This window comes from Saccopteryx leptura, chromosome 12, assembly GCF_036850995.1.
Source record: "Saccopteryx leptura isolate mSacLep1 chromosome 12, mSacLep1_pri_phased_curated, whole genome shotgun sequence".
Taxonomy (NCBI): Eukaryota; Metazoa; Chordata; class Mammalia; order Chiroptera; family Emballonuridae; genus Saccopteryx; species Saccopteryx leptura.
The window spans coordinates 6,152,828-6,178,308 of record NC_089514.1 but is presented as its reverse complement, the minus strand read 5'-3'; positions in this window follow the sequence as shown (position 1 = coordinate 6,178,308).

Below are 25,481 nucleotides of genomic sequence, written 5' to 3'. Positions count from 1 at the left end.
AGGCACATGGGAGAGGCGCCCATTTGCTTCTCCACCCCCCCTCCTTCCTCTCTGTCTCTCCCTTCCCCTCCCGCAGCCAGGGCTCCACTGGAGCGGGGATGGCCCCGGGCGCTGGGGATGGCTCCTTGGCCTCTGCCCCAGGCGCTGGAGTGGCTCTGGTCGTGGCGGAGCCATGCCCCGGAGGGGCAGAGCGTCGCCCCCTGGTGGGCAGAGCGTTGCCCCTGGTGGGCGTGCCAGGTGGATCCTGGTCGGGCGCATGCGGGAGTCTGTATGGCTGTCTCTCCCTGTTTCCAGCTTCAGAAAGGTACATAAATAAATAAATAAATAAATAAATAAATAAAAATAATAATAATAAAAAAAGAAGACCAATGAATAGTCCTTAAACCCAACCACTATAGGATCACCCTTGTCGATTTTTATGGAAATAGATTCCTGGCCCCCAACTCAGACTAATTGACTTGAAAGTCCCCTGAGGTTGGGTCCAGAGCTATATATTTGAATCGAGCTAGTTCTGCAGGATAGTGGGGTGTGGGCAACCTTGCGGTTATCCCTGAGTTACGACCTTAGCTCCAACACCTACTAGAGTGTGACATAGGGTGAAGTTACCGAACTTCCCTTTGACTCAGAAATCCCTTCTTTCCGATGGTTATAGTAATTGGAATTGTATCCAACTTCTAGGATAAATGTGAGGATTACATGAAAACATGTAAAATACATGTTTATAAAAAAGAGTGTTTGGCCCTGCTCAATGCTCAGACATAAAAGCACTAATAATATGCGTCATTATTACAAAGAAACATTTTTTTTACAGATTGCTAAGAGAAGATATCCAGTATCTCATCTCAATTTTAAATTCTAGGAATTATTTTTTATTCCCATAATTTCTGCCAAAATTTCTGACCTCAGCAGATCAGGACCCTTTTGTGCCCCTTCCGGACAAAGCCACTGGTCGCTCTGGGTATTCAGAGGATTATTAGTTGGATCATTGGCCCCTTTTCAGCGTTTCTTGGGCTTAAAACATTTGTGAGGTTATAGGGGTAGTTTTATGACTGGAGCAAGGTCAAGATATCTGGCAGTAATCTTAAGTATATTCAAATTGCAGTCATCCAATGCTTGCTCTATTGGAATCATTTTCTAAGCAAAGAAATCTAACCAGTCCAGCTAAGTCAGAAATAATTATTCTCAATTCATATAACTATAGAGTCATTTACTATATAAGCTGGACTATATAGCAAGTCTTTTTTATTTTTGAACACAGATCATGCTTTAAAACTACCTTGTATCATCTATAGCTTCTTTTTCAAAATTTCTATTGAGCGTATTGGGATGACATTGGTTAATAAAATTAGATAGGTTTCGGGTTTCAGGTGTACAGTCCTATAAGACCTCATCTGTATGGCGTATGGTGTGTTCACCACCCAAAGTCAAGTCTCCTTCCACCACCATTAACCTCCCCCTTTACCCTCTCCCCCTCCCCCCATCCCCTCTTCTACTGCTAATCACCACATGCAGGAGTTTGTGAATGTGTGGGGTTTTTTTATTAAGAAAAACAAACAAACAAACAGACCTCCAATAGCTTCTGAAATAATGCTAGGCGCGTAGGAGAAAATACTTAATTGATGATTATTACTCAAGGATAAGAAGTAATGAAAGCAAGTCCAGAGAGGACTTCACTCACAGTGTTTTAAAGAAAATAGCTTGAGTGCTCGTGACTCAGTTAATTGCCTGTGGCACATTCGCGTCGGCAGGGTCCTCTTGACCTGTGACCCCAGGTCCTGTCGAGCACAGACACTGTGCTGGCACGCATCTGGTCTTGTCGTTACTGGTTCGCGAGTCCTCTGTAGTCCTTGAATGCAGTCGCAGTGTCTGATTCAACGTGTACCCCTCTTCGCAGTCTTTCAAGAAACTCAAATGTTTATACTGAATTAATGAGCTAATTAGTGCGGTTTGTTTTTCTTTAAAGGCAGAATCAGTCGCAGAGGTGAATAACTATGTTTTCTTGGAGACTTTCCGGATGATGCAAAATTTACACACTCACACCCCAAAGCAGGCAGCGGTATCCTCAGTTAATACTGATCTGCTAGGCCTACAGTCCTAATGACCAGATGTATTTTCTTATAAACAGGATGTGATCGCTCTGAGGGCTGGGGGGTGTTATTGGACGCAGTAATTAGGCCCTCTCAGCTTTCATGTGACACAAACAAATCGAATGAAATCTAGGTGGATCTCATTCCTCTAAAGAGAATTTCTATGAGTGCCACACATTCATAGAGTGGGGTATTATTGGGGAGTTGCCGTACTTGTGGCATGAATTATTAACAACGGAGTGATGAGGGATTCCAGAGGGGAAGACCGTGAACCCAGAAAACAGATGGCTGTCCACGGTGTGGAAGCTCACGGAGCTGAAGGGTAGACACCAGGGACTGAGAAAGGGATTTTGGCTCCCTGACCCAGCGATTGCCAGATCTCTCTTCACCCTCCCGGTAGTTCAACTGGTTCCACTGCAGGCCCGAGGGAGAGAGTGTTTGAAGCTAACCTGAATCGTGAATACAAATTTCAACATGCTCTATAGAAAAAAACCACAGATATCGATAGCAAGAAGAAAGGGCGTGCTACGCATCGGGCGCGTGCAGAGATAATTTAAGAAACTGACGTTTGAAGAGACTGTGAGATATGATCCAAGGCCACGTAGATCCGTCTTAATTCAAATTACATCTTCTGAACACCAGTTGCGAGCCAGATACTATAGTAAAGGCTCTCTCATATGCATTATCTCATTTCCATATCAATTTAAGTCTCAGAGGAGAATCCTAAGTATTAGATTTGGGCAAGGAAGCAACACCGTATCAGAACTACTCTTTCATGTCTTTAAATCGGTTCTGGTAAAACTATTTCACATGAACAGTTCTCCTGGGCAGAAGGAGAGTCTAGTGTTGTCCAACAGGACTTAAAGCAGCTCTCCTTCTCAACCCGAGCTGAGCGAGCGGCGATGGACTGTTGAGCATCACAGCCGGTCCAGAAGAGAACAGAGAGGCACGCTGGTGGACAGAGTGTCATGATTCCGTTTCTTAACGTGCATGAGTGGAACCGTTATCCGCGGACCATTGCAGTGCTAGACAGTTCTACCATATAAATTGTAAGATTTCCTTTAAGTGGAACAATATACCAACTGATAGAACACCACTGTATCTCTTGGCTCAACACCAAAGCTATAACAGACAAATTCCCAGAAATGGAAACCGTTAAGTACCCAAACTCTGTGTCTCCTTGTCAGCAGGTTGGACCAGAGTGATGGCAATAGACTTAGCATCTAGTTTACCAGACGGATGAATGACCAGTGTCATCACCTCTCGGCAGAGGCGCCCTGGTTTCTCGTGTTAGCTCCCGGGGCTGTAGTAGCCCACGTGCAAAGGAAGAAGAAAACAGTGAATCAGGTGAGCGAGGAGGCTGGTGCACGCCAGACAGGATCATCACTGTGCAGGTCCCAGTGCCAGACTTGCCACACCTCACTTCTGATTCCTCTAAGCTTGAACGTACTTTCTCCCCTGGGGTTCCGAGCGCTTCTCTTTATCTTTAAGGAAACACACCACTCTGCCCTGTTTTAAATGTCTTTTTTTTTTTCCTTCAGCCCCAAACCAGCTAAAACAAGCTCATTTATTTAAAAAAATATTTCAATCTCTTATCAGTACATTAACATCAAATTATTAAGTGGCAGACATTACAAAGCTTCAGTAATAACTGGAAATTTGTTACTCTCTTCATTTCATGTCTGAAACATACCTGGATACAATTGGACTGATCTATATAGTCCTTTGATAAGAAGTCTTTCATTTAAACTTTTTTTGTTGTTTGTTTGGTTTCTTTTGTATTTTTCTGAAGCTGGAAATGGGGAGAGACAGTCAGACAGACTCCCGCATGCGCCCGACCGGGATCCACCCGGCACTCCCACCAGGGGTGACGCTCTGCCCACCAGGGGGCGATGCTCTGCCCCTCCGGGGCGTCGCTCTGCCGCAACCAGAGCCACTCTAGCGCCTGGGGCAGAGGCCAAGGAGCCATCCCCAGCGCCCGGGCCATCTCTGCTCCACTGGAGCCTTGGCTGCGGGAGGGGAAGAGAGAGACAGAGAGGAAGGAGGGGGGGGTGGAGAAGCAAATGGGCGCTTCTCCTATGTGCCCTGGCCAGGAATCGAACCCAGGTCCCCCGCATGCCAGGCTGACGCTCTACCGCTGAGCCAACTGGCCAGGGCCTAAACTTAGTTTTTAATTGCTAAAACTTTATTATAAAGAAAAGTTTGTTGACTCTTCAAAGGATCGACATCGACTCTTATTTTGACATTGGGAATGCATTATTTGTTTTATATTTTCTCTGAACTTCAAGTTTGAGTGGTTGGTTGATATTTATACCATTATAATCAGTGTAAGTCACTTAGAATGTGCGATTGTTTTAAGGCTATTTTTGCTCAATTTATATACTCAAAGTATTCTACTAATTTTCCTAAAAAGTTTTCGTTTAATATGTGAAATCAGAAACCATGCCCCTGAATTTATTTGTCCCAACATTTAAATAGGTTACTTCTTCTTGACCCCCCTGTTCTCATGCCAAATATGTAGATTTTAATCTTTCAGCATCAGGCTAAACAACCTGTGCAGGTTGGGGCATATCCGAGTTAATATTTAGATTTTCTTGTACAAGCCACTTGCTTTTTCTGCTGAGTCGACATGAGTTATATCTTTGTACATAACAGAAAGTTTCTCTTGATATTTCGGATATGAAATTGCCCATTCACTGGTAAGGGGTTTTTTTTCTGAGCCATTAAAAATGTCAGTGTAAGAGATGTCAGAATTGGAATCTCAGCGTAGGCACCGAGAAGCGGTCATTTCCACAGAAAGCACCAGATCAACATTCAATAGGAAATGAAAAAAGATTTGAACCCGAGATGCTCAGGAACCTCTCCAGCAGTAGCATAAAGAAGGCGTAAGATTTGGAGCAGCTAAAGATTTTGTAAGAGGTATATTTTTTCTGTTTTGTTTTATTTTTCTGAGTGTGTGTAAAAGAGCTTTGACATACTTTGAATGAAGATTGAAATATTGGCCCTGGCCGTTTGGCTCAGCGGTAGAGCGTCGGCCTGGTGTGCAGGGGACCCGGGTTCGATTCCCGGCCAGGGCACACAGAAGAAGCGCCCATTTGCTTCTCCACCCCCACCCCCTCCTTCCTCTCTGTCTCTCCCTTTCCCTCCCGCGGCCAAGGCTCCATTGGAGCAAAGATGGCCCGGGCGCTGGGGATGGCTCCTTGGCCTCTGCCCCAGGCGCTAGAGTGGCTCTGGTCGCAGCAGAGCGACACCCCGGAGGGGCAGAGCATCGCCCCCTGGTGGGCAGAGCGTCACCCTTGGTGGGCGTGCCGGGTGGATCCCGGTCGGGCACATGCGGGAGTCTGTCTGACTGTCTCTCCCCGTTTCCAGCTTCAGAAAAAATACAAAAAACAAACAAACAAACAAACAAAAAAAGAAATATTAATTAATATCTGACACTGTCCACTTCCGATCCCGGAGCTGAATCTGTGGTTTATAACTTGAGATGAATCTAGAACCGTCTGTCGTGCCGGGTTCAGCAGGGAAGTCGCATAGCCAGACACATTTTATCTAGTGAGAGGAAAAGAGGCTTCCCCACCGAATAAAAGTTAAAATATAATTATGTTTGTTTACGTGCGCAGGGTGTAGTTTTTCAACATGTGAGCTGCACCAATTTTTATTCAAACAGAATCGGCCGTGGGAACATTACCTCTGTGTGTCACACACCAGATGATCAGGGAATGTCATAAAAAATAAAACAAGACATGATTTAAAAAAGGATTATAGCATTGAGAAATAACTTCATCTGGAAACCACATTTTATGAGAATATTTTATTTTGTTATTGATGGAACTAGTAAGATGTATTCATTAAATAGATACAAATTTTTGTAGTAATTTTGCTGTTTTAAAGCCAATGGTGGTTAGGTGAGACCGGGTGTTTTAATGCAATATATTGGGCCCTTAAACCAGAGCAATACTATCATTCAAATAGCAGTGATAAAAAGCAAGTTCAGATCGGGGTTAAGATTTCGTAAAACAGCAAAAGATACAAGAGAGAAGCAGTATTTTACATTTTAGTCCCATTAATAGCTAAGGATAAGACATTTGAATTACTCCTGACGAGACTAAAATCTTTTGAAATGACATTTGGTTGAAAGGAGAAGGACCAAAAGCTTTCGAGAGTTGAATAAGAATTAGGTGGCTGTTATTTTTAAAGGAACCCACCACAAACAGAGGAGAGTGGACTTTAGTGTGTCCCCCCCAAGGACAGGGACAGCCAAGGGGAAATGAGCGATATCCTGAGTAACTGAAGACAATAAGGAGTAGAACCGTATTTCTAATACATGAGGAAAGAGAACGAGAAGGAAAGGCCGGAGGATAGAAGCCGGCCCTGAGAAGCTGGCAGGGAAGGCGGGGAGGGTGGCTGGGCTGGTCATCCCGGGGAAGCCCCGCCCTCAACGGAGGAAGACCCAGAAGGAGGGAGCCAGCCGCTGGCCCCGCAGAAGAATGTCCTGGTGCTAAAGAGGCAGTTAGGAGACTCTGTTTTTGTTCCGCTGAATACCTATGTCACTCGCTCAGAGAGCCATGTTCACGGCCCCTGGCTGACTTTACGGGGTCAGAACTGCTATAACTGAATTGATGGTAGAAGGAGACGAGAAAAAGCGGAGTCCGTTGGTCAAGTCTCTACCTAAGGCATTCCCACGCAGTCCGCAAGCCTTGATGGGAAACAAGTGTGAGGAGTGAGGGGTGAGGGTGGGGTAAATAGAGAACCGCCCTCGTCATGAAAGGTAAGTGCCCATGGACGTCTGCATGCCGTTATATTTTAGAATTAGAGTCATGTAAAATCAGGACCATTGACGCTTTATCCTTAACTATTAGGTTAACTGCATGGTGCTGGGTTCAGAGTCCCTCCTTCTCTCTGTGGACAGCGGCTTCTCGGTCATTGTCCCCCATGCCAGTGGGTCCCTCAGAGTGTGGGAGGAGGAGGGCAGAGAGGCTGTAGGACCCGAACCAGTTAGTGTTCGCAGTTGCTGAAAGTAAGGGAAAGAGCTTACCCAGAAGGAAACACTGAGCAAACTACTCAAGTTGCTGGAGGGAATTATTTGTTGTGGTTTCTAATTATTCATAGTAATTGATTAGCGAACGTTCTTGTTCTCGACAAACAGTAGCTACAAAATGTATTCGTTGAGGCTCTACCAGTTTTAGTTTGTGAAATCATCCCCTTTCTAGTACATGAGTGAATACTTAAATATTTGCAAAGATACCAAACTATGTCTGAAAAGTAAGACAGAATCTTTTCCAGTTTTCAGGCATATGATAGTACTAGAAAGCCCGGCGGTCATACGAAATGACCGCTGTTCTAGATATTATAAATTGTAATTAAAATGATTTGTGCAAAGGTGTCTGCTAATTCAAACTGAATTACCCAGGGCAGGCGGCGAAGACGCCCCTTTGCTTAATGCCCCACGGGGTTTCCCCCCTTCTACTTGCTTAATTGCTTAAAGTAGAGTGCAATGAAGGAAACCACTGGCGGTACATTTCTTAAGAGCCACTGCTAGCTCAATAAATAAAGGTGATTTAAATAATAAAATGTTAATTCACATGTCAAAGATCTCTTTGTACACAACATTTCTTGTGTAGATCTTTCCATCATTTTTAAGCTCGCCTTGCAGAGGACCACCAATTATTTTTAATTTTACGTCTGTTCTTTCACGAACTCTTGAACAGGCAACATAAAGTTGACCGTGTCCAAATGCAGGCTTAGGTAAAAAAATGCCAACATGCTTAAGCGTTTGGCCCTGAGACTTATTGATGGTCATAGCAAAGGCGAATTTTACAGGAAGTTGTCTACGTCTCAATTGAAACGGCAACCCTGTTTGAGATGGAGCCAAATCAATTCTTGGAATGACATGTATTTCACCTTTAGAGGAGCCAGTCAAAGATTTAGCTATTATGACATTATTTTTCAATTGGAGAACCTCTAGGCATTTGCTCTGTGACTGAAGCAAGCCTTGTCTTTCTCTGGTCAGTGGTTTGTTTTTGTCGAGAAAGCCGTTTTTGTGCAGCTTTAACTCCTTTTCTCTCCTCTTCAGTGCTGTATTTTCTAGGAGGCATTCTTAAAAGAAATTACGTTAAGACATAGTTTTTATGTAAAACAGATGATTGCCAATGCAAACAAATGTTCACCTTCCCCCTGACCCGCTCAATTTGCGTTCAGCCGTGGCAACATCACCCCATTGGCTAGTACAGTTACGCAAGCAACCAATAAGCTATCGGCGACAAACAGACACTTAAGCCGCATATAATAAAGATGGAACGTGATGCAGTCGAACTTGAAGAGTCATCTCCCATTCATCGGCAATGGTAAAATTTATATATTTTAATGTTTTGTTACAAAAAGATTTAATAATACAATAGCCTACTATTGAAAATAAATGTTTCCCTTTACAGTACCACCCACTTCAGTCTTGCTTCCTAGAGGTAGCCAACCACTCCTAACAGTTCAGTATGTGACTTGCCCGAATAATTTCCATGAACATATAAACACTTATTGGGGAGCACCAGTTCATTTAGTAACGAACATGGTGGGGTTTGGGTTTTGTGGCTTCTCTCTTCATAAACGCTGTGTTTGCCTTCCCTCTGTCAAGAACTTCTTTCCTTAAATTGCCCACTTTTGCTTATTAACATTTAATTCAGTATTCAGTCCCCTTTTAAGATTATACTACCTAATTGAGCAGTTTTCCTCTCTCTACCATTTCTCTCCCCACAAAGGAAGGGAGATTTATGTACATTTCTAAGTATTATGACAAGGCATAGGGTCTAGATAACTAATCAAAACCCGGGAAAAAAAGTAAAAAAAATTGTGGGCATCCCCATTCACACGCACCTCAAAACCCCCAAGTTCACATTGTTTTTAATAGCAGTTAGTTTATAAAATAAATAAATAAGCCATTAAAGATATTTCTGATAGTGTTGAAATGGTTAAATTGTAATACCAAACTCCTCGGAGTGTTCTATAGACTAGCGCAGAAACTTCATTTACTTTTAGAAGTAATAATCTTTAAATTTTTCTAAAGTCATCAACCAAGTCACCAGAAGCAATATTTATTTGGAATAAATAATAGGAATAGTTGCTATTTATCCAGAAAAATGATCTCACTTAGCTGTTGAGAAGAATTTTGAGGAGGCAAATACCTTTCTCAGTTAATTTGCAAATGTAATAAATTCTGTTGGGAATCAATACTCCAGAAGTTGTTTTTTTTTTTAAAGACTTTATTCAATTTTTTTTTCTGAGAGGAGAGAGAGAGAGAGAGAGAGAGAGAGAAAGGGGAAGAACAGGAAGCATCAACTCCTATATGTGCCTTGACCAGGCAAGCCCAGGGTTTCAAACAGGTGACCTCAGTGTTCCAGGTCGACACTCTATCCACTGCGCCACCACAGGCCAGGCAATACTCTGAGAGTTTTGACACATACTTTAATAGATAATTTATTTTGACTTTAATATAAAAATCCTTAAACTGAAGTTATTTTTGAAGTTAATTATATGCTTATATACAGCAGTTGTTTTGAATACCATATGTTAAATATTACTTTCTCAGGCATCTTGGAGGTAGTAAAATGTACTTGCATAAAAGACTTGATGAAAAGAGCAGTTGGAGTTAAAGCAATATGAATTGTAAGACATTTTTCAATCAGTGCAATGACTGGAAATAGACCAACATATGGCCTTAAGGACAGTCAGAGCTTAGTGTGCTTTCTCATTTCATGCAAATTACTTTTACATCTAAGAGCAAGGGTTTTAATACATAACGTGAGGGTAATGCATATACTGTTGTTCAAGTGGTTCTAAGAATAAAATTGTGAATGTAAAAAAAAAATGTAAGATTTACCTACATTTAGTCAATACTATGACGAGGCGTAGGGTTTAGATCACTCACCAAAACACCGGGGAAGAAGGAAGGAACGGTGGGTGTTCCTCCTCACACGCGCCTCGAACACCCTCAAGAACTGGGCTGAAGAGCATGGGGAGCAAGTGCCCCCCCACCGGTCCTGTGAGTCTGCCAGTCTCCTAGGAGTCTCCAAGTATTGGGGTCCTCATGACTCTGACCTCTGATATTTAGGGCTAACTCATCCCTTTACTTTCCAGGCTTAACCACGAATAAAAAAATGTCTCCTTCCCCTCCCTCTGCGGCCCCCTTAGATGAGAACGGGGAAATTATTAAAAATATTCATAAATGTTACTAAGGAAATAAAGCAAAGAGGGGAGAACTAATAAAAATGGTTATAAAACAAAAACAGTAGCCTGCACTGCTTTGTAAATTCTAGTGAGAAAAGGGTTAATATTGCTCACAAATCGGAGTTCCACCCATTCCCTTTCTCTACTCTGTCTCAGGGTCTCTCTCTGCCAAGAAGAGATTTCTTGCATGCGTGGGAATAATGATTGCCAAGAAGAGATTTCTTTCATGCGTGGGAATAATGATTGCTATTCGTCTCATCTTCGCCCTACATGTTCTCCTGCAGCAAACCAGTAGATGAGTGAAGTAGACTGCTGTTCTCACGTTGTCATGGGTTGCGGTGTGTTATTCTTGAACTCGTGGGCAGAAGCTTTTCTTAATTGTCTTAGAAATTCCGGAATAGACCTTTCACAAATTAGCATGCAAATTAATGCACATATGATGTGTTAGTGACTATGTATGAAAATACCACTGGTGAATGATGTTTAGAATGAACACTGGTTCATACTCCAGATGTCTAAGTTCATACTGTGCTTACTCTCTTACCCTTTTCTACCTGTTACAATTTGTATCGTTTCTGAATGGGTATCTGGGTCTTAATTTTATTAAGTCTGGGTCTTAATAAAAGATGATTCATAATTTACATTGAATTTTGACATAACACACATCCTCTTCCCTCATCCAGTTTCAACAAAATAATGGTGTCATAATTACTCATTTTTACTCATAATTACTCATTGTCATTTAATGAGTATATGAGAAAAGTGTCCCGATAATAAATATAAAAATGGATTTTTAGAACTATGACATCCCAGGTGAAATTTTCTCTCAGGAAAAAAAAAAAAAAAGGATACTTTCAAAGCAAAGCTAGAGATATAAAATTAATAACTCCAATGAATATAGTCAAGATAATGAATCAGAAGCAATAAATGTATCTCCCTAGCCATACCCCAGGAAATGATGAGTAGAATGAAAATCACGTAATTAATTGTGCATGATAATGTGAGAGAAATTTAATAAAAAGTATTTTGAAATGATATGCTAGTAGTAATTTGAAGGATATAAAAGGCAGGTATTTTATAATGAAAGCAAAATGTTTCCTTTATCATATTTGCATAAAATTTAAATATTCTGAAAATGTTATCAAATGTGTATTTAATTACTTTAGAAATCTACAACTTAGTACTTATGGCTTTACAAACGATGCTTTATTATCATCATCATCATCTCTATTCTTATTTAAACCTTTATGAACTCAGACCAAGTTTCCCTCCGTCTATTTGCCTAGTTACAAGTTTTCTCTCCGAACTCCCTGTACAACGCAGTGTATTAGAAGCGGTAACAGTGTCAGAAGACCGTTTCCGGGTACTCTCTGCTTCCGGGCGTTGTTCAGCCCCCACCATGTTTTCTTAGGATAAGGATGTAAAATGTTTATTGTAAACCTATTTTAGTTTTCATGTGTATAGTTTGAGACAAAGCAGCTCTTCTGCTTGTGTGGTAATTAGTTAGGGAAGTAATTTCGCACCGCAGGAAGTTATGCTGAAAGCATTCCCATGGGGTTATTTTGAGGAGAAAGGCAACATCTGTTGCAAAGGAAAAAGAAGTTACATTAAATCTTTAGTGGGGAGGAAGATGGTGTTTCTCCATTATCCCAGGAAGACTCAGTTCAAGTAGCCTCAGTTCAAGACTAGGTTACTGAGAAACTCACTTGTTTATTCAGAAGGTAGTTTGTAAAAATAGCTCAAACTACCTTTCTAAATTGTATTAAAATAGCAATGTTTTAACTTTAGCTTGGCAATCAATATGAATTTATTTATGATGTTGTATTAACTTTTGACAATATTTTTACCATACTAATGATCCTAATTAATAGGAAAATAGTTATGTAAATATAATAAATAATATAGTCTTCTAAAAATAATTGGTCTTGATTTAATGAATTCATTTCTCCTTATTTATTTGAAAACGCCAGTACTACCTACAGTGAACACCACACAGTCAACATTTTCTTTTAAAAATATCTGCTCTGTTTATTCAATTTTGACTTAAAGCTTGTAAGAGCACCGAGCAAAAACAAATAGTTGTTTTATTCTCTGCCTAGATTAAGTATGCCAGTAAACGCCATCAGTATATTCTCTCCTTAATAAAATTGTTTCAGAAACGCGCTGAAATGAATGGCTGTTCTGTCATGTTCAATTCCTCCTGTCAGATGTGTTTTATTTGATCCCTTATTACAAAATATCAAGCAATACCTTGTCAAGACACTATATGTGTTAGGTAGATTTTTGGGGTCTATTTCTATCTGTCTATCTATCTATCTATCTATCTACTTTGTTATTTTGACATTTTATGCTCAGATATAATTGATAATATAGATAATACCGAAGACGAGGTTGAAAATAAATTTACCTTCAAATTTTAAAGACATTTCCCCATAGTCTTCTGTTGACAGCCCAATATTACTTTCAAAGAAACTGATTCTCTTCTGATCTTTATTTCTGTGTTGATGATCTGTCTAATCTTTTGTTCATTGGTTGGTTGTTGCTGTTGTGTGTGATGTGTCTGTGTTTATGTATGTTGTGTTCTCATAATGGAGTCGTGCAGTTCATACCTTTTCTGATATTTTATTCATTAGGTGGGAAGATAAATGCAACCTTTCAATGGCCATGCTTGTGTTTCTCATAGGTGGAATTTTGGGGTTCCTCTTTCTCCTTTATATTTTAAAGAACTTTCCATTTTAGTGTTCTTTTAGATTTACTAAATAATTACAAAAACAGTAAAGAGAGTTCCCATACGTCACCCACTCAGTGTCCCCTGTCATTAACATCACACATCAGTCTGGTGCACAAGTCACAATTGATGGATCACTATTAATACATTATTGTTAGCTCAGGCCCTTACATAGTAAGATTTCCCTTATCTTACCTACTGACCCTTTTTTGCTTGAAGAGTCCATCTAGGTCGGATACAACATACATTTAGTTATCTTGTCTGCTTAGGCTCCTCTTGGCTGTAAAAGTTTCTCAGACTTTCCTTGTTTTGGATGATTTTGACAGTTTGGAGTTTTACTGGTCAAGTACTTAGAGGAATGTTCCTCAGTTGGGCTTTTTTTGATACACTTTTTAAATGACTATATGTATAACTGAGGTGATAGTGTTTTTGGAGGTAGACCCACAGAGGTGAAGTGTCGTTTTCATTATATCATAACAAAGGCACATACTGTCAGCGTGTTATCACTGTCGATGTCCATCTTTATCTTCCTGCTCCCCCCCCCTCTCCCCCTGCCTCTCTCTTCTCCTCTCTAAAAATAGAATAAAGTCCTAAAAAAATAGTAGTTGATAAAGGCATAAATAAAATTGATTAATCCAACAATGTAACCTTGGAGAATAAAAAGACAAATTTAATGTCCATCTTTATCAGTAGACCAAGGTAACGATTGTCACTATAAAGTGGCACGTCCTGTTCGTTGAAAGAAAGCCTACAGGGGTTGACCACACAGAGTGGAGAGCAACACTCCACCCCCGTGAAGGAAGAGTATCTATATAAATTACTGGAAATCTGCATGAGCAACTTGTCTATTTTCCCTATGTATCAATATTTATTCTATTCTTTTTATGTATATATCAGTAAGGACTCGTGGATATTTATTTTATACTTGAGGTTTTAATCTAATAATGCTTTGTTGACTGTGTTTCTCAGGTTGTACTGACTGCTTCGGCGGTAGGGAGCGCGTTCCTTTGCGGGCCTGACCCTGTGACATGCCCCACATTGTAAAGTTTATTGAGACCCTCCTTACTGCCTGGCCCTGCGAGACGCTTTGGTCTCACCTTCTGTAGTCCCTGCTCCACATCTATTAGATTCAGCCACTCTTTCAAGGAACTTTGGTTCCTGTTCAGTTCCTCTGGAGAATGGGATTGGAAGCCCCGATGCGAGCACTGTTTCTCTTGTAACTGTGTCATTATTGCTAAACCCTTTCAGCTGACAGGGGAAGGAATAGTAGATGTCTACACTAATATGAATATTTATATTTATATGTAAAACAATTTCTATGTGTGACATAAAATTAAATATACCACAATAAATGACCTTCAGTTGACTGGTATTTTGTTATATATGTATATGTATTTTTAATACATTTTGTTTACAAAGCTTTTGGTTTAACGATTATTTAAAAAAAAATCATGGAGTTGAATTGTCTTCTTAATCCACTCACACGGTCTTTGAATTTTAATAAGAATATTAAATTCATTTATAATGGTTGTCGTAACTGTTATTTTGCTTGTCCATCATGCACTTTAAATGTTCTATTTTTACTCTTTTCATTAATATGAAGTATATTTTATAGGCTTTTTAGAGAAATTTTAAAGGCATAAATAATGTCTCTTTCTTCATTTACTTTTACTATAATTACCTTTAAATTTAAAATAGATTATGTAAATAACAGGAATGAAAAGGGTGTTTATTTTATAGCTCATACGTAAGATAAAGGTTATAAGTTTAATTTTACTTTTGTGTCATTTTTTTCCACATCGGCTTTCTTAATCATTTCTGCATTTTGGAGTTTTAGACCCACATTAGCAATCTCATCTTCAATATTAAATATTTTGATTTTAGAAATTATTTTGACAAATATTTTAATGTTGTAACAATAATTTGGGAATCTTTTGAATTGTTCAGTGGACATTAAATTTTTCTTTTTATTCTCCAAGGTTACATTGTTGGGTTAATCAATTTTATTTATGCCTTTATCAACTACTACTTTTTTAGGACTTTATTCTATTTTTAGAGAGGAGAAGAGAGAGGCAGGGGGAGAGGGGGGGAGCAGGAAGCATCAACTTCCATATGTGCCCTGACCAGGTGGGCCCAGGTTTCAAACCAGCAACCTCAGCGTTCCAGGTCGACGCTTTATCCCATTGCGCCACCACAGGTCAGGCTCAACTACCATTGTTCTTGGTTACTTATAGCTTCAGAAAGGATAAGCTTGTACAGTTTCCTTTACATCTATAAAATTTATGATGTCTGAATAATTTTTCATAATTTTATGGCAGTCTATCCTTGTATAATCAACTATTTAAAATCATCTTACTTTAAACCCTGGCTAGTTAGCTTGATTGGTTGGAGCATTGTCCCAAAATGCCAAGGTTTCAGCATTGAGCCCAGGTCCGGGCATATACGGGAAATGATTAATGAATGCACAACTAAGTAGAACAACAAATGAATACTTCTCTCTCTTTCTTTCTGTTCCTCCCTCTGTCTCTCTGAAAATTAACCAATAAATAAAAAAAAAAAAAATTTTAAATCTATTTTACTTTAATTTCTTATCTCTACATGTGCCAGCTGACACACATTTAGTCCATTCATGTAACGCTCAGATTCTTGCTCATCAGCGCACGCTCCCCACACACTCGCACATATGTGCCTCCCAACCTCACTGCCCCTCCTTCTAGAAAGCGGAGGGACCTGGAAGAGTGAGAAAGACCAAGGGAAGCTGGGATCCCAGTTACTTAGCCTTCCAGTAGCCAGGAGCACGTGGGCCCCAGGTGGGAAAGACTTCTTTCTGTTCAAGGGAATAGGTCCTTGTGTTCTGTAAATAATCACTTGACAACATGTTAGTTTGAAGACATCATCACTTTTTTTTTTTGCCAGAGTTTACACCATCTGTTCTACATTCTAATTACCAATAAAAGAGGGACCTAGTTCACAACTGCATCATAAAAAATTTAGATGAGATCGAAATGCATTTGTTTGTCTTTTATTTAAAGAAATTTCAATGATGCATCTGTTACACATCTCTCAACATTTTGACACAGATCATAAGAACAGTCTCCAATACGTGTATACCAGCAAATAGGCCAGGTTTCCCAAGGGACAGTCCCTTTCAGTCAGACTCTGCTAATAACCATTAGGTTAATAATTGAATAAAAGGGAATTATTATAGACTGAATGGGTATTTTACAACAGCATTGAATATTTTTCTTTTTTAAATTCAGACTACCTAAGAAACTCTATGAGTAAATTTACAAACGACTGTATTTCAAGAAGAATTAATTTATTTCAGCAGGTAGGACACCTGGGAGGTGATGAGCATTAGATGAAGTCAGGAGGGCAAAGGCCCGACGAATGGGATGCGTGTCTTTACCAGAGTCAGGTGAGAGGTTGCTCCCTCTCTCTGATCTCCGACCTCTGAAGATAGAGGAAGAGGTCGGCAGCCTGCAGCTGGAAGACAGCTCCCCAGAACTCTGGCCTCCTGGCACCCTGATGGCAAACTCCAGGCCCCAGAGCTGGGAGACAATAAGTTTCTGCTGTCTTTACGCTCTCCAGGTGATGCTCCTTTGCTCCAGCAGCCGGAACGACTGGGACGGTGACCTTGTGGTTTCAAGGCGACGCGGAGCTGTCTCGAGGCTTCAGGAGGAAAACAGACCCAGCAGATGCGCGATTCCTGGTGCCCTTGGGACCAGAGGACCACGCTGTGTGGAGAACCAGAGATTGCTTCAACTCGTCACTGATGTCATCCAGTAATTTTATTAACTGTGCAGGTTTTTCTCAGTCCATTAGCTTGCAAATGATTTAATCCTCTTTTAATCCCGGATTAAGTAAGAGCCGATCAATTCAGAAACAGAATATTCAAGCCTTTGACACAATTGATTCCTACAAAAATTAGTTATAGATTATCACGGGTTTTAGGAGGAAATGTGAAAAGATTTTTATATTAATTTACTGCTCTTCATTACCATAGGGTTTGTATGAGAATCATAATATTAGTGGGAACCAACATGTGATTGTGTCCCTGGTAACATAAAGTGGGGTTCAGAAGGTAGTGCTTTTTACATATTACTCATTTTAATATCTTGCATACAATGTTCTCACTTTTATTTTTTAGATTTATTTTTCTTTTAACTTATTTTGAAGTACTTCAATGTAGATATATAATATAAAAGAGATGTAAGAATATACAGAAAGCCCTGTAACCACCATTCTGTTTTATGCCGTACTTGCTTCAAATATTTTTTAAGCACAAACATAAACATCACAGATAAAAATTGATGGCTCTCTCTTTAATCTCACGACTGTTTATACCTACCCAGAGGTAAAGAGATTGAAATTAAGTACTTATTTTCTTTAAAGGAATGGAAAGATAAGCCAAGAAGTGGAGAAATGTATTTCCCACATGTGTCCATGGTATATAAACTACTACGATACATTTCCGTTAAGATAAAAAAATAAACTGAAAAAAAAAAAAGAGTTAGAGACAGAATGGGAACTTTCCAGAAGAGGGTAGCCAAGTCGTCCTAAACATATGAAAACATGCTCAGCTCTATTAGTAAGAATGAAAATGGAAGCTGAAACCATAGTGAGATACCTTTCTCACGCTCACCAGAATGGATAAAATGAGAAGGTCTGTTGGCTGTCACATGTTGGTGAGTGTGCAGAGCACTGGGAGTTCACATCAGCTACCAGCATAGGAGGAAGCTGGGCGCTTTTTACTAGAGTTGAAGCTGCACCCGTTCTAACAGCCAGCTTGCACCCCCAGATATATCGTGCACAGCAGTTCATGCACACATACACCAAGCAATGCCTAGACAAAGTGTCCAATAGCGGCTGTCTGTATAATCAGCCTAAATCAAACTGGTCTTCAAGGAATAATATGAGGTTGGAATAATATTCAGCAACGAAAATGAACAAATACTGCTACGTGCAACAGCATCGTCAAACCGCACAGAACCAACGTGGAACACAAGAGGCCAAAGGGATGGAAATGCTACGTGGTTTACTAACCAGGCCTAGACACATCCTTGGTGTCTGAGGAACCAACTGGCTTTTATGAAGAAAAGTCAGGAAACTCTTCCGGAAATGTCAGGTAACAGTTACCTTCGGAGGGGAAGGGAGGGCCCAGCGGTTTAGATAGGCCGGGGTGACATGAGGAGTATGCTCTGGAGGGTGCCATCTGCTGTCCTTTCTGGAGTTGGGTAATGGTTACATCCGTTTTTGTGATGAAGCACTGAATAAAACAAAACAAATAAATACAAAAATCTTAAGCCTTACTTCTTACCAAAATGCCCCTGTGGCACCCGGTGGCTGGGAAGGGAACGGGCGTTTCAGGTACAAGTGTTCATCCTCTCGTGCAACTTTGTTTCTGGTTCTGTTCTCTGCACAGACAGACATATATGATGGAAGTGATGGTCTAAATGTTTCTCCCGTTACAGCTTGCTAACGTCCGCCTGAGCCGCAGCCCTGGGCAGTCTTTCACTTTTACTAAAGTCAGTCACTAAGAGAGGAAACTGTAAATGACCAGCAGGAAGCAAAGTGCCCTTAGTCAAAAATGAAAATGCGTTAACGTCATCTGACGAATAGAATTACTTCTGGCGCGCTGCCACTAGATAGGAGAGGGCTGCAACTCCTCCTGGGAACGTGAATCAAAGAATATGGATACATTATGTACTTTGATGCTTCTGCATTGGACACAGCTTAACTGTCCCTAAATAATTCCATTTCAAAAGATTAGGGAGTTCCTTGGTTATTGGAAAATAACGTTGAAAAATGTAGGAGCTACAGGAAAGCAGTACATACCCTTTTGAATCCTGTGTGTTAAACAAATTTTAAAATAATAAAAACTAATATTATTCAGAAAACTATGCTTTGGTTCATTGGCATCTTTTCTTAAGGCAAAATATTGACCTTAAATCCTGTGTTTCTTGACCGTTCTCGCTTGCCTGTCTGCCTTCGAGCCTAATGATTTCTCCATTTGGGAAGACGTGTCCCTCCTTCTCTCACTTTCCTTTCTTCCCTATTCCTGGGGTGACCTAACTTCAGCACCGTCTCCTCCCGGATTCCTCCCCCCGCCCTTTTTTTTCAGTCTGAGTGGATCAACTCATTCTTTGCATAGAGTAGGGTTACATTCAGCCAACTCTTGTTTCATCCATGTGTGTTTCTCGGGCCCTAGATTGTAAAATTCTTCAAGGACAGAAACAGGTTTTATCAACCCATGTATGTCTACGGGACGCCAACTGGTACCTTAAAAGCTTGGCGAATATTTGTTGAATTGAACTCTTAATTTGACAGAGAAGACGGATGACACATTTCATGTTTCCTCCGCTCAAGAAAAAAGTCATTTCCAGCTCACAAGGGGAATGCCTTCCTGCTTCGTGCCAAAGTGAGCCACTCCGGTTTTTCAGTGGTCCGTGCTGAGAGCTCTCTTATTCGGACAACATCAAGTCCAAGCCAGTGCTTTAAGGAGCTGCATTAACAAAAATACATGATTTAGTCCATATTTATTGTTTCTCAAAATGGCTTCGTCATTTTAACAGTTATTTATTAAACACTACGTGCCAGGCAGACCGATAAGCACTTTTCACTAATCTATCTTTTTTGCAGTCATCTCGCAGACCGGAGGATGTGCTGAATTGTCTCCATGTTATAAATGGGGAAATGGAAGCTTCAAGCCCCTAATAACGGGCACCAAGTCATTGGCTAGAAAGGTCAGGAGAAGGCGGTCGGTAAGGTCATGATCTAGATAGAGCAGGGGTCGGGAACCCATGGCTCACGAGCCAGATGTGACTCTTTTGATGGCTGCATCTGGCTCGCAGACAAATCTTTAATAAAAAATAATAACATTATAAAACATTCTCATGTATTACAATCCATTCATTTCCTACCGCTCATGTTCATGGTTGCGGGTGGCTGGAGCCAATCACCGCTGTACTCCGGGACAACACCAAATTTTTATTGGATAATGCGTCACATACACGGGTCGTTGTATGGCTCTCATGGAATTACATTTTAAAATATGTGGCATTCATGGCTCTCTCAGCCAAAAAGGTTCCCGACCCCAGACCTAGTGTCTAACATCCTGAGACAAAAGCCCATTCCTCTGCTAACCCCTGGGTGATGTCATTCAGCGCCAATGCTTTCAAATGTTCACGATGAGCTCTTTTTGCCAACTGCATATTGTAAAAACCTCCAAAATGTCTTTTGCCCGGACACGCCTGGATTTCTGAATTATTTTTAACCTTGATAATGTCACCGGTATCAAGAGATTTTATTGAAGGACGAATCTGTGTATCTGCCACAGATGGAGGTAAAGCAAAAAGTGCTAAAAAGAAAGCTAGACCTGGATAGTTCCAGAAATGCACAATCGTATTGCAATGTGAAGTACGTATGTATAATAGCGTAAGGCAGGGAGCTCCAAGTGAACAGCACCCTCAGTTTGCCCGATGATAAACTTTGGAACAAATGACTTGAAAGGTAATGCTGATGCGGTGGTATTTCAGGTTATGTTTAGAGGATTTATGAATTAATATTTGAAGAGAAGTGCCTTCAAAGAATGTTTGCGTTAAGGAAATACAGTGTGTCTATAAAGTCATGGTGCACTTTTGACCGGTCACAAGAAAGCAACAAAAGATGATAGAAATGTGAAATCTGCACCCAATAAAAGGAAAACCCTCCCAGTTTCTGTAGGATGAGTGGCAGCATGTGTGCATGCGCGATGACATAACACCGTGTATACAGTGGAGCAGCACACGGCCATGCCAGTCGAGAGGTGGACAGTACAGAGGGAAGTTCAGTGTGTTCTGTGGCTCGCTAAATTCAAATCCATGACCAAAGTGCAACGTGAATATCAGCGCGTTTATAATGAAGCGCCACTACATAGGAATAACATTACTCGGTGGGATAAGCAGTTGAAGGAAACCGGCAGTTTGGTGGAGAAACCCCGTTCTGGTAGGCCATCAGTCAGTGACAAGTTTGTAGAGGCTATACGGGATAGCTACCTAAGGGGCCCTAAAAAATCTGTGCGTGAGCCCACATCGAACTGCACTGAATAGGTATGAAACGGGGAGAGTTTTCCTTTTATTTGGTGCAGATTTCACATTTCTTTCGTCTTTTGTTGCTTTCCTGTGACTGGTCAAAAGTGCACCATGACTTTACGGACACACTGTATATGAAGTTACTATCTTATAGTAGGGTCCTCCTGTCTAAAGCAACTTTGGTGATGGCAAAAAAAAAAAAAAATCTGATGTTTACTGAGTAGTGGAGGCATTTTCTTAAAACATCAATTTACAAAAGAGCTGGCAGACTCTTGGCTGTCAAATGTCTCCCTCCCTCCAGCTTCTTGAGACAGGTGGGCGGGAGCGCGCCCATCACGGGCACGCCGCGGGGGCTCAGATCTCTTCATTCCCATTCCGTGACATTTACTGAAGCAGGAGTCTGAGTCACTTAATAACCAGGCTTCTTGGGCTTACCTTCAGTTGCTCCTCCGGAAAGTGATTGCGTTTTCAAACTAGCTTCTCTTTGAGAGGCTGGGTGTATACTCAGTGCTCCATAGACAGTCGGGACTCAGAAAGTGGTCCCTGAGGTAAAGGGTGGGATCTGGCGAGCATCACACTGATGTAACTGGGATAGATGGAGATGCAGCGAAGAACCGGAGAAATCGACCCCCCGCTGCCGGCCCCCAAAACCGGACTACAGCACGTGGCCGCGGCTGTGTGGGAAATTCCGTGGGAGTCTCGGCACTTCGCCGGGTGCATTCCGAGGTCAGACAGCTCAGTGTCTGAGTGGCCCTAAGCACCCCCGTTTCTACTACGGCTCCACAGTCCAGGATTAGGCTCTACAAGCAAACTTCAAGGCACAGTATGATATTGATACATTCGTCCTGCAGCATCTTGGTTTTTTTGTTTGTTTATTTACAGAGACAGAGAGAGAATCAGAGGGATAGATAGGGACAGACAGACAGGAACGGAGAGAGATGAGAAGCATCAATCATCAGTTTTTTGTTGTGACACCTTAGTTGTTCATTGATTGCTTTCTCTTATGTGCCTTGACCACGGGGCTACAGCAGACCGAGTAACCCCTTGCTCGAGCCAGCGACCTTGGGTCCAAGCTGGTGAGCTTTTGTTCAAACCAGGTGAGCCTGCGCTCAAGCTGGATACCTGAGGGTCTTGAACCTGGGTCCTCTGCGTCCCAGTCCAACACTCTATCCATTGCGCCACTGCTTGGTCAGGCTGCAGCATCTTGGTTTAATTAGAGCAATTTACAAGGCAGTTCCCACCCATAGGATCTAGGTGGATTCAGCACCCTCAGCGTTCACATAAAACAGTTCTAGTTCTCATCTGCCTAAACCAGAATGAACAGTCATTGCTTAAATTAGATAGCGCTACCTGAGTACTTGTGGCTGTAATCGTGGAATTTCCTGCGTGGTTCCCAGTGGCTCTTCTAGCTACATAGTTGCATTCTATTCAAAAGCAAAAATAGACTCTCACAAGTCTGCAAAGAGTCAGCGGACAGCCTGCCGGTCTCTGGCCGCATCTTCCCTCATTTATCAACATCTCCACGAGGCAGGAAGCCCAGTCCTTTTCCTCAGGGTGTCTGGCATTTCACACTCTAATGCCACACCAGCTTCTGACTTGTGCCTCTCGTAGGATGTCCTTCACTGTACACTAGACAGCTTTTTTTTTTTTTTTTTTTTACAACTCAAGAAGTATTTTAAGACTAAAATGACATCACTCAGGCAGCCAGCCCTGAGATGCAGAGAAGCTACAGAACAAGATTTTAGAAGGTCACCAACCAAGGCAGACAAAATAAACCCCGAGTGCTAACCAACACAGGGACGTTTCTCTGCTGATCTGACTGATAAGAACTCTGGTTTGGGGGTGGGGGAGGCGTGTGATAGGCTCCGGTTACAGGCATGCCTGCTGCACTGCAGGGACGAGAGACAGGACCGCCTACACCAGGGGTCCTCAAACTACGGCCCATGGGCCGCATGCGGCCCCCTGAGGCCATTTATCCGGCCCCCGCCGCACTTCTGGAAGGGGCACCTCTTTCATTGGTGGTCAGTGAGAGGAGCATAGTTCCCATTGAAATACTGGTCAGTTTGTTGATTTAAATTTACTTGTTCTTTATTTTAAATATTGTATTTGTTCCCGTTTTTGTTTTTTTTTGTTTGTTTGTTTGTTTTTTTACTTTAAAATAAGATATGTGCAGTGTGCATAGGGATTTGTTCATAGTTTTTTTTTATAGTCCGGCCCTCCAACGGTCTGAGGGACAGTGAACTGGCCCCCTGTGTAAAAAGTTTGGGGACCCCTGGCTTACACAAAGACAGGGAGAGAAGAAAGACCCCGTGCCACAGGTCCCCACCCTGTGCCCTTGTCCTCGGAGTCTTGACTCGGGAACTCCAGAGCCCAAGGGCAGAGAGCCCTCTGGTTCTCCCTCGTGGGTGCGTCGAGCACGGGGGTCGAATACAGGACTCTGTTCTGTCCCTCTCCCTCTCTCGACCCTGCAGTCGTTTCTGTGCAGACAGAGGTCTCCAAGTCCTGCTGTGAACAAATTAAAAACGTCAGGAAAACTGAGAGGAGGAGCCGACGCCTGGCGATGCCCTGCAGGGTAGGAGCCGTGATTCCCGTTGGAAAAGCGGAGTTTTCAGGGCTGGATCTAGAAAGAACTGGAGGAGACGTAACGAATATCTCTAAGTTCAGGGCGGTGTAAAGTCCCATCCAGAAAGAGCCGCAGATAAGGCCATGCTGACAGCAGAATGTTTTTGAGGTTTGCTTTCTTTTTTTTTTTTTTTTAATAATGGTATATATTTAAATTACAGAAGGAATTCATGTTTATTGTAGAAAAGCTATAAAATTCATAAATTACAGATAAAGTTTATAGAATCGTCTTGACTCTTTTACTCACAGAAAACCTTTGAAAGAATATTGAAGTTTTGGAATTAAATTTAAGCATCTTTGATATTGATTTCTAGTTTGTATTGGTCCTGAAATATGTCCTACACTATCCCTATATTATACATTTGAAATATTGCATCTGATTCAGAAAAATTTATCATCTCAGCTTATGGGAAGCATAGGGTATTTTTTTGATGCCTACTTGATCTCATAAAGATGACAAATCATAAGCTAAATTCTCCTACTAATATTATAATTCTATTAATTTTCTCCCATGTTTTGATCTAAGGCTTGTGTATTGTGACAGAGACAGAGAGAGGGACAGATAAGGACAGACAGACAGGAAGGGAGAGAGATGAGAAGCATCAATTCTTTGTTGCGGCACCTTAGTTGTTCATTGATTGCTTTCTCATATGTGCCTTGACAGAAGGATTACAGCAGACCGAGTGACCCCTTGCTCAAGCCAGCGACCTTGGGCTCAAGCTGGTGAGCCTTGCTCAAACCAGATGAGCCCACACTTAAGCCGGCGACCTCAGGGTTTTGAACCTGGGTCCTCTGCGTCCCAGTTCAACGCTCTGTCCACTGCGCCACCGCCTGGTCAGGCAGTAATAATTTATTATAAATGGAACACTCTTATCAATATAAGTTATAATGCTTCTTATTTAATGCCTTTATCATTCATTGTATTTTATCTGATATTTCTGTCAAACCTATGGCTTTTAAAAAAAAATCTTTCCATACTTTTACGAATGCCCATCACAGCTCCATCCTGACCCTCGGGTCTTTGTTCCTGCACAAGCTCCCTGGTGATTTTTATCTAGTCTCATTACTTAAATGTCAGCTTCTTGATGACAACTCCCTGATTTATACATCCAGTCTGTCCTCTGAATTCCAGATTAACATCTTCGGTGCCGATCTGACATCTCCGTTTTGATGTATCGCAGACATCTCAGACACAAGTATTCCCAACCGAATGGAAGCTCTGGTTCTGTTTTCCTATCCAAGCCCTCCCCCTACCTGACTACTCCCCTTCCAATCTGTCTCCCGTAGGCGAGTAAATAGCCCCAGTACTCACCCAGATTAGAAAGAGAGAGAGAGAGAGAGAGAGAGAGAGAGAAAAGAAAAGAATCAGACGAGATCGGGCGTGTTCAGGGTGGTATGGCCGTAGACGAAAAGAAAAGAATCAAAAACCTCTCATGCTTCCCTGTTTGGTGTGTCAGGCTGGCAGCAGCTTATGGTGAGGGACTTCATGTCTTAGGGCAGGTCTTCCCAAACCTCAGCGGACAGTGAACAACAGCCCTGCCTTGTCCCCCACTTCCCGCTTGCAGGAGCCTCGAGGTCCGCCAGGGGGAGCCCCGAGGACCCGCCCAGGTCTGCCCTGCACAGGTGCACAGCTGTGTGGGCGCACGGAGCTTTATCGGTTTCCGGGATTAACAGAGAGGGTGTTGCGGAGGGTATATATAATACAAACATCTCATTCCTCACCATGCCCTTGTAAGTTTTTCGGTCAGCCTCTTG